Source organism: Homalodisca vitripennis, chromosome 7 (genome assembly GCF_021130785.1).
Source record: "Homalodisca vitripennis isolate AUS2020 chromosome 7, UT_GWSS_2.1, whole genome shotgun sequence".
NCBI lineage: Eukaryota > Metazoa > Arthropoda > Insecta > Hemiptera > Cicadellidae > Homalodisca > Homalodisca vitripennis.
In genome coordinates, this window is record NC_060213.1 from 145,311,421 (window position 1) to 145,320,065 (window position 8,645).

Genomic DNA, 8,645 nt, shown 5'->3' on the forward strand with positions numbered 1-8,645 from the left:
CTACACCTTGTATTACCATTTTACGTCCTTTTTTTCAACGGAAATAAATACAATTTTAAGAGACCTTTTAACTAATATATTATATCTAATTGCTTGAAATTACTCTCGAAAAACATCTCGCATTATGGTTTTCGACTCACCGTGCTATTTGGTACTGAAATAGTGTTTTATCACTAGAAAATTTATAGATTGCCGGTTTTGTTGCAGCCTTTAAATAACAGTTTACTAGGAAAGTTTTTCACACGTGGTTAAGTTTTATTGCGGACAAATAAAAAAACCCAATTTCAATATTTTCGAGTTATATTTTTGTAAATAAATAAGGTATTATCTCTCCTATTTCCTTTTGTGTTTCGTAGTATTCGGTATAAAAATTTAAACTCATTAAAAAAACACACTTAAAATATCCTAATATTCAGCACTTAAAAAGTCACAATTAATTCCACACACAAATATACTTAGATACATTGTATCGGTGGATTTTCACATTGCTTTTTTTCAAGTAATATTATAAACAGCCCCTTGTAAGATATTACATAAATTATTATTTTTTAGATACAGTCCTTTAACTCTTTGAAAATATTAATATTGAAATATATTGCTCAAGTTTTCATATAGAATTTCACCATTTATGTAATATATGTAGCCCGTTGCATAGATTTACACACTAACTACAAAATTATACGCTCATATTATTCCAGTAATGCCACTTTTCTGGACCTTATTATAAACTGAACAGTGGTGAATAGAAGTTATTCAAGAGAGGTGGTAGGTCGCTAAACAGAAATGTCTTTGGTAAAGGGGTAAAGCAAATGTTAAGGTGGATGGCGTCAGGTAGTCATTGCGACCGTCGACCGGGGTACCGCTATGTCTGGGCTGGACAATGGACACCTCCTGCACGGATACCCTTGAGGATCAACCGTTTTGACATTTCTCGGACTCGCTAGTTAGCGCCGTCCCTTGTATTATAAGCCGCAAAAACATTATTGACTTATTGCCTGCCGGCAGGGTGTCACGGCGAAGACAGTTGTAGGATTCCGAAAATATTGGTCCTGTACGGGAAATTTTCCTGCTTCTTCTCCAATGGTTACTGCCTGGATGCTTACATTTAAAGATTGGGTTTATAAGGGAGCTTCTACAATTTCTCAATTAAGGAAATCGTTGTAAATTCATATTTCAAATATTTAAAGGGAATAAGGTAGATACAAAATAAAAAGTTCATACAAGCACATGCGTATAACATAAAAATATATATTTACAAATTAATCTATGCAATATAAATGTGAATACAATTTTGTACGTATCAAGCCATAACTATACGATACATACAATATTTTATTAATAAAAAAGATACAAAACTGCCCTTATTGATAATTTTTATTCTTCAGTCACCAACCAGAACCTAAAACAAAAGCCAAAAACTGTTAGTCTCATTCTATCTACATGTTTTACAACTGTTGCATGTTGTTATATTCTGCGTTTACTGCACTTTAGTAAGATATTATGTTTTAGTTGGGCCCAAAACAGTTCTAACTACATATACTATATTCAATTAATAATAGTGTAAGCATACACAAATCCAACATTTAAAATTAAACTTCATATCATTTTCAGCTGTAAAAGTCTATTTCTCTGTTTTTACGGTTGCAAACTAAATATACAGTTGATTTCACAGAAATTATAATTTGCCGTAATATTATCTATATCTAATTTAATTTAGGTCTCTTACCGCAATGCATACGCAGTGGGGATTCAGTTGGCAGTCTCACACGCGTCTATCCAATCATTGTAGACGTCAATAGGCTCTGTCAAGAAGTGGATGGTTGTCTGGAAGTCCTCGAAACAAACTCGACAACGCTATCCTCCCAGATCTACGTCCTCTATCCCTAAGAACGGACAGTACATAAGTTTACATATATTAACATGGAACATATTCAACACAGGCCTACTAAGCTAAAATCCAGAAAGCCTTTGTTTTGAAAAAAACAAATACATTTTTAAATTTTTAGGCAAACGAGAATCGCAATTGCGTTTTGGAACTGGTCGTCTTTTTTCTAATAAAATAGAAACGATAATTATAGAAAGTTATTGACATCTATTTTTAAAAATATATACTTTTATTGTTTCTATAGAAATAATCCAGTACGCTTAGTTTTGTTTTATGGTGCCATAACCAATAAAATGTGATTCACTGGATTTCTATGTATGTTTTGTTTGAGAAATGCCAGCCACATGCAAAATATTTGAAAAAGATCGTATATACTTTTAAATATCTTGGACGCGCTAAATACTAACTAGAGTACAATATCATATAGAGCAACAAACTAATGGCAACACTTACATCGTCACATCACACGATCCCTCGTGATTGCAGAATGGGCAGTTGAACTCTACTGGCAAAGGGCAACAAACCGCCTTTCTTTTTGGAGGAGGCTTTCTGTTACTCTTACGTCGGCCCATGATGAAACACTGCCTTATAATTCTATAAAAACACTGTAAAAACTACACTCTTAAAATAACAAGATATCTTTAAAGCGTACACTTTCTTTAAAAACGAGAACGCTACTCAAACCACTGTCACCTGGATACTGACAAACGGGCAACTGACGGGGTCTGGGTCCAACCCGCCTCAGGTAGAAAGCGGTCATCCCCTGTCACAGTAGTGGGGATGGCTAGAGGTAGGTTCCCCCACCACTATCACAAAGAAAAACGGTCTGCAATTTGAAGTGATGAGTTCAGCGCTTATATTTTAACTTTCCTCTCATTTTTTTTTTATCAATATTATATAAATGTTTCAACTTGGGAGAAAAAGACTGCGCCGTTTTAGCACTTTTTAAGAAATTTGCTACTTTTAAGCGTCTATGCTACGATGCCTCCAGGCCCCTTAAGTGACGTGTTATCAAATTTCTGCTTGAATAATAATTTGGTGATAAGTTAAGTCCAAGATTAGATTATGCCAGGGAGTTAACTTTCACGATATTTTCCAGCCTTAACGAAAATTTTTACTTTGAAGCCGTTTTGTGACGTAACCGTAAGAGATACGAAAAAAAAGTGACTGGTTTCTTTCTTGTAGAAAATTTAATTCTGTCTTTCGATTCTGCTGTTGGTTTTGAGATCCGACCTCTTGTTTGACCGTTAAAGAGCTTAGGAGAATAAGCTGCACTGGTCAGCCATGTTGAATATTTGAGAGTATATTTAATGAAGAAATCGCCAGGTTCCAGGCGGTTTCTAGTCGTTTACAACGAACTAATCCAGAGTTGTGCAAAATTTCAAGTGTCTAGTGCACCAGGAATTGGGCCTTACTTTGTATAATTTAAGTAAGTCATTAAAAAACACTCTGTATCTATCTAGTATTGACACTTCGCTAACGCTCAGCCAATTCCCGATTTGGGGAACGGTTTGCCGGCTATCGGGCTCAGAAGAAAGGCCTGCAAAGGTTTTAAAAATGCAAAATTTTCGAAATAGACCACTACACCTTGTATTACCATTTTAACGTCCTTTTTTTCAACGGAAATAAATACAATTTTAAAGAGACCTTTTAACTAATATATTATATCTAATTGCTTGAAATTACTCTCGAAAAACATCTCGCATTATGGTTTTCGACTCACCGTGCTATTTGGTACTGAAATAGTGTTTTATCACTAGAAATTTATAGATTGCCGGTTTTGTTGCAGCCTTTAAATAACAGTTTACTAGGAAAGTTTTCACAACGTGGTTAAGTTTATTGCGGACAAATAAAAAACCCAATTCAATATTTTTCGAGTTATATATTTTTGTAAATAAATAAGGTATTATCTCTCCTATTCCTTTTGTGTTCGTAGTATTTCGGTATAAAAATTTAAACTCATTAAAAAAACACACTTAAAATATCCTAATATTCAGCACTTAAAAGGTCACAATTAATTCCACACAAATATACTTAGATACATTGTATCGGTGGATTTTCACATTGCTTTTTTTCAAGTAATATTATAAACAGCCCCTTGTAAGATATTACATAAATTATTATTTTTTAGATACAGTCCTTTAACTCTTTGAAATATTAATATTGAAATATATTGCTCAAGTTTTCATATAGAATTTCACCATTTATGTAATATATGTAGCCGTTTGCATAGATTTACACTAACTACAAAAATTATACGCTCATATTATTCAGGTAATGCCACTTTTCTGGACCTTATTATAAACTGAACAGTGGTGAATAGAAGTTATTCAAGAGAGGTGGTAGGTCGCTAAACAGAAATGTCTTTGGTAAAGGGGTAAAGCAAATGTTTAAGGTGGATGGCGTCAGGTAGTCATGCGACCGTCGACCGGGGTACCGCTATGTCTGGGCTGGACAATGGACACCTCCTGCACGGATACCCTTGAGGATCAACCGTTTGACATTTCTCGGACTCGCTAGTTAGCGCCGTCCCTTGTATTATAAGCCGCAAAAACATTATTGACTTATTGCCTGCCGGCAGGGTGTCACGGCGAAGACAGTTGTAGGATTCCGAAAATATTGGTCCTGTACGGGAATTTCCTGCTTCTTCTCCAATGGTTACTGCTGGATGCTTACATTTAAAGATTGGTTTATAAGGGAGCTTCTACAATTTCTCAATTAAGGAAATCGTTGTAAATTCATATTTCAAATATTTAAAGGGAATAAGGTAGATACAAAATAAAAAGTTCATACAAGCACATGCGTATAACATAAAATATATTTACAAATTAATCTATGCAATATAAATGTGAATACAATTTTGTACGTATCAAGCCATAACTATACGATACATACAATATTTTATTAATAAAAAAGATACAAAACTGCCCTTATTGATAATTTTTTATTCTTCAGTCACCAACCAGAACCTAAAACAAAAGCCAAAAACTGTTAGTCTCATTCTATCTACATGTTTTACAACTGTTGCATGTTGTTATATTCTGCGTTACTGCACTTTAGTAAGATATTATGTTTTAGTTGGGCCCAAAACAGTTCTAACTACATATACTATATTCAATTAATAATAGTGTAAGCATACACAAATCCAACATTTAAAATTAAACTTCATATCATTTTCAAGCTGTAAAAGTCTATTTCTCTGTTTTTTTTAACGGTTGCAAACTAAATATACAGTTGATTTCACAGAAATTATAAATTGCCGTAATATTATCTATATCTAATTTAATTTAGGTCTCTTACCGCAATGCATACGCAGTGGGGATTCAGTTGGCAGTCTCACACGCGTCTATCCAATCATTGTAGACGTCAATAGGCTCTGTCAAGAAGTGGATGGTTGTCTGGAAGTCCTCGAAACAAACTCGACACGCTATCCCTCCCAGATCTACGTCCTCTATCCCTAAGAACGGACAGTTACATAAGTTACATATATTAACATGGAACATATTCAACACAGGCCTACTAAGCTAAAATCCAGAAAGCCTTTGTTTTGAAAAAACAAATACATTTTTAAAATTTTAGGCAAACGAGAATCGCAATTGCGTTTTGGAACTGGTCGTCTTTTTCTAATAAAATAGAAACGATAATTATAGAAAGTTATTGACATCTATTTTTTAAAAATATATACTTTTATTGTTTCTATAGAAATAATCCAGTACGCTTAGTTTTTGTTTTATGGTGCCATAACCAATAATGTGATTCACTGGATTTCTATGTATGTTTGTTTGAGAAATGCCAGCCACATGCAAAATATTTGAAAAAGATCGTATATACTTTAAATATCTTGGACGCGCTAAATACTAACTAGAGTACAATATCATATAGAGCAACAAACTAATGGCAACACTTACATCGTCACATCACACGATCCCTCGTGATTGCAGAATGGGCAGTTGAACTCTACTGGCAAGGGCACAACCGCCTTTCTTTTTGGAGGAGGCTTTCTGTTACTCTTACGTCGGCCCATGATGATGAAACACTGCCTTATAATTCTATAAAAACACTGTAAAAACTACACTCTTAAAATAACAAGATATCTTTAAAGCGTACACTTTCTTTAAAACGAGAACGCTACTCAACCACTGTCACCTGGATACTGACAAAACGGGCAACTGACGGGGTCTGGGTCCAACCGCCTCAGGTAGAAAGCGGTCATCCCCTGTCACAGTAGTGGGGATGGCTAGAGGTAGGTTCCCCCACCACTATCACAAAGAACGGTCTGCAATTTTGAAGTGATGAGTTCAGCGCTTATATTTTAACTTTCCTCTCATTTTTTTTTTATCAATATTATATAAATGTTTCAACTTGGGAGAAAATACTGCGCCGTTTAGCACTTTTAAGAATTTGCTACTTTTAAGCGTCTATGCTACGATGCCTCCAGGCCCCTTAAGTGACGTGTTATCAAATTTCTGCTTGAATAATAATTTGGTGATAAGTTAAGTCCAAGATTAGATTATGCCAGGGAGTTAACTTTCACGATTTTCCAGCCTTAACGAAAATTTTTACTTTGAAGCCGTTTTGTGACGTAACCGTAAGAGATACGAAAAAAAAAGTGACTGGTTCTTTCTTGTAGAAAATTTAATTCTGTCTTTCGATTCTGCTGTTGGTTTTGAGATCCGACCTCTTGTTTGACCGTTAAAGAGCTTAGGAGAATAAGCTGCACTGGTCAGCCATGTTGAATATTTGAGAGTATATTAAATGAAGAAATCGCCAGGTTCCAGGCGGTTTCTAGTCGTTACACGAACTAATCCAGAGTTGTGCAAAATTTCAAGTGTCTAGTGCACCAGGAATTGGGCCTTACTTTGTATAATTTAAGTAAGTCATTAAAAAACACTCTGTATCTATCTAGTATTGAACACTTCGCTAACGCTCAGCCAATTCCCGATTTGGGGAACGGTTTGCCGGCTATCGGGCTCAGAAGAAAGGCCTGCAAAGGTTTTAAAAAATGCAAAATTTCGAAATAGACCACTACACCTTGTATTACCATTTTACGTCCTTTTTTCAACGGAAAATAAATACAATTTTAAGAGACCTTTTAACTAATATATTATATCTAATTGCTTGAAATTACTCTCGAAAAACATCTCGCATTATGGTTTTTCGACTCACCGTGCTATTTGGTACTGAAATAGTGTTTTATCACTAGAAATTTATAGATTGCCGGTTTTGTTGCAGCCTTTAAATAACAGTTTACTAGGAAAGTTTTCACACGTGGTTAAGTTTATTGCGGACAAATAAAAAAACCCAATTCAATATTTTCGAGTTATACTTTTGTAAATAAATAAGGTATTATCTCTCCTATTCCTTTTGTGTTCGTAGTATTCGGTATAAAAATTTTAAAACTCATTAAAAAAACACACTTAAAATATCCTAATATTCAGCACTTAAAAGGTCACAATTAATTCCACACAAATATACTTAGATACATTGTATCGGTGGATTTTCACATTGCTTTTTTTTCAAGTAATATTATAAACAGCCCCTTGTAAGATATTACATAAATTATTATTTTTTAGATACAGTCCCTTTAACTCTTTGAAATATTAATATTGAAATATATTGCTCAAGTTTTCATATAGAATTTCACCATTTATGTAATATATGTAGCCGTTGCATAGATTTACACTAACTACAAAATTATACGCTCATATTATTCAGGTAATGCCACTTTTCTGGACCTTATTATAAACTGAACAGTGGTGAATAGAAGTTATTCAAGAGAGGTGGTAGGTCGCTAAACAGAAATGTCTTTGGTAAAGGGTAAAGCAAATGTTAAGGTGGATGGCGTCAGGTAGTCATGCGACCGTCGACCGGGGTACCGCTATGTCTGGGCTGGACAATGGGACACCTCCTGCACGGATACCCTTGAGGATCAACCGTTTGACATTTCTCGGACTCGCTAGTTAGCGCCGTCCCTTGTATTATAAGCCGCAAAAACATTATTGACTTATTGCCTGCCGGCAGGGTGTCACGGCGAAGACAGTTGTAGGATTCCGAAAATATTGGTCCTGTACGGGAATTTCCTGCTTCTTCTCCAATGGTTACTGCTGGATGCTTACATTTAAAGATTGGTTTATAAGGGAGCTTCTACAATTTCTCAATTAAGGAAATCGTTGTAAATTCATATTTCAAATATTTAAAGGGAATAAGGTAGATACAAAATAAAAAGTTCATACAAGCACATGCGTATAACATAAAATATATTTACAAATTAATCTATGCAATATAAATGTGAATACAATTTTGTACGTATCAAGCCATAACTATACGATACATACAATATTTTATTAATAAAAAAGATACAAAACTGCCCTTATTGATAATTTTTATTCTTCAGTCACCAACCAGAACCTAAAACAAAAGCCAAAAACTGTTAGTCTCATTCTATCTACATGTTTTACAACTGTTGCATGTTGTTATATTCTGCGTTACTGCACTTTAGTAAGATATTATGTTTTAGTTGGGCCACAAAAACAGTTCTAACTACATATACTATATTCAATTAATAATAGTGTAAGCATACACAAATCCAACATTTTAAATTAAACTTCATATCATTTTCAGCTGTAAAAGTCTATTTCTCTGTTTTTACGGTTGCAAACTAAATATACAGTTGATTTCACAGAAATTATAATTGCCGTAATATTATCTATATCTAATTTAATTTAGGTCTCTTACCGCAATGCATACGCAGTAGGGATTC

The 8,645-nt window shown here is 34.3% G+C and overlaps 1 pseudogene; it reads right to left on the minus strand.

Annotated features, from left to right (window-relative positions):
* Positions 1–1,693: 1,693 nt before the first annotated feature.
* LOC124366610 lies at positions 1,694–2,457 on the minus strand (annotated as a pseudogene).
* Between the last annotated feature and the right edge of the window lie 6,188 nt (positions 2,458–8,645).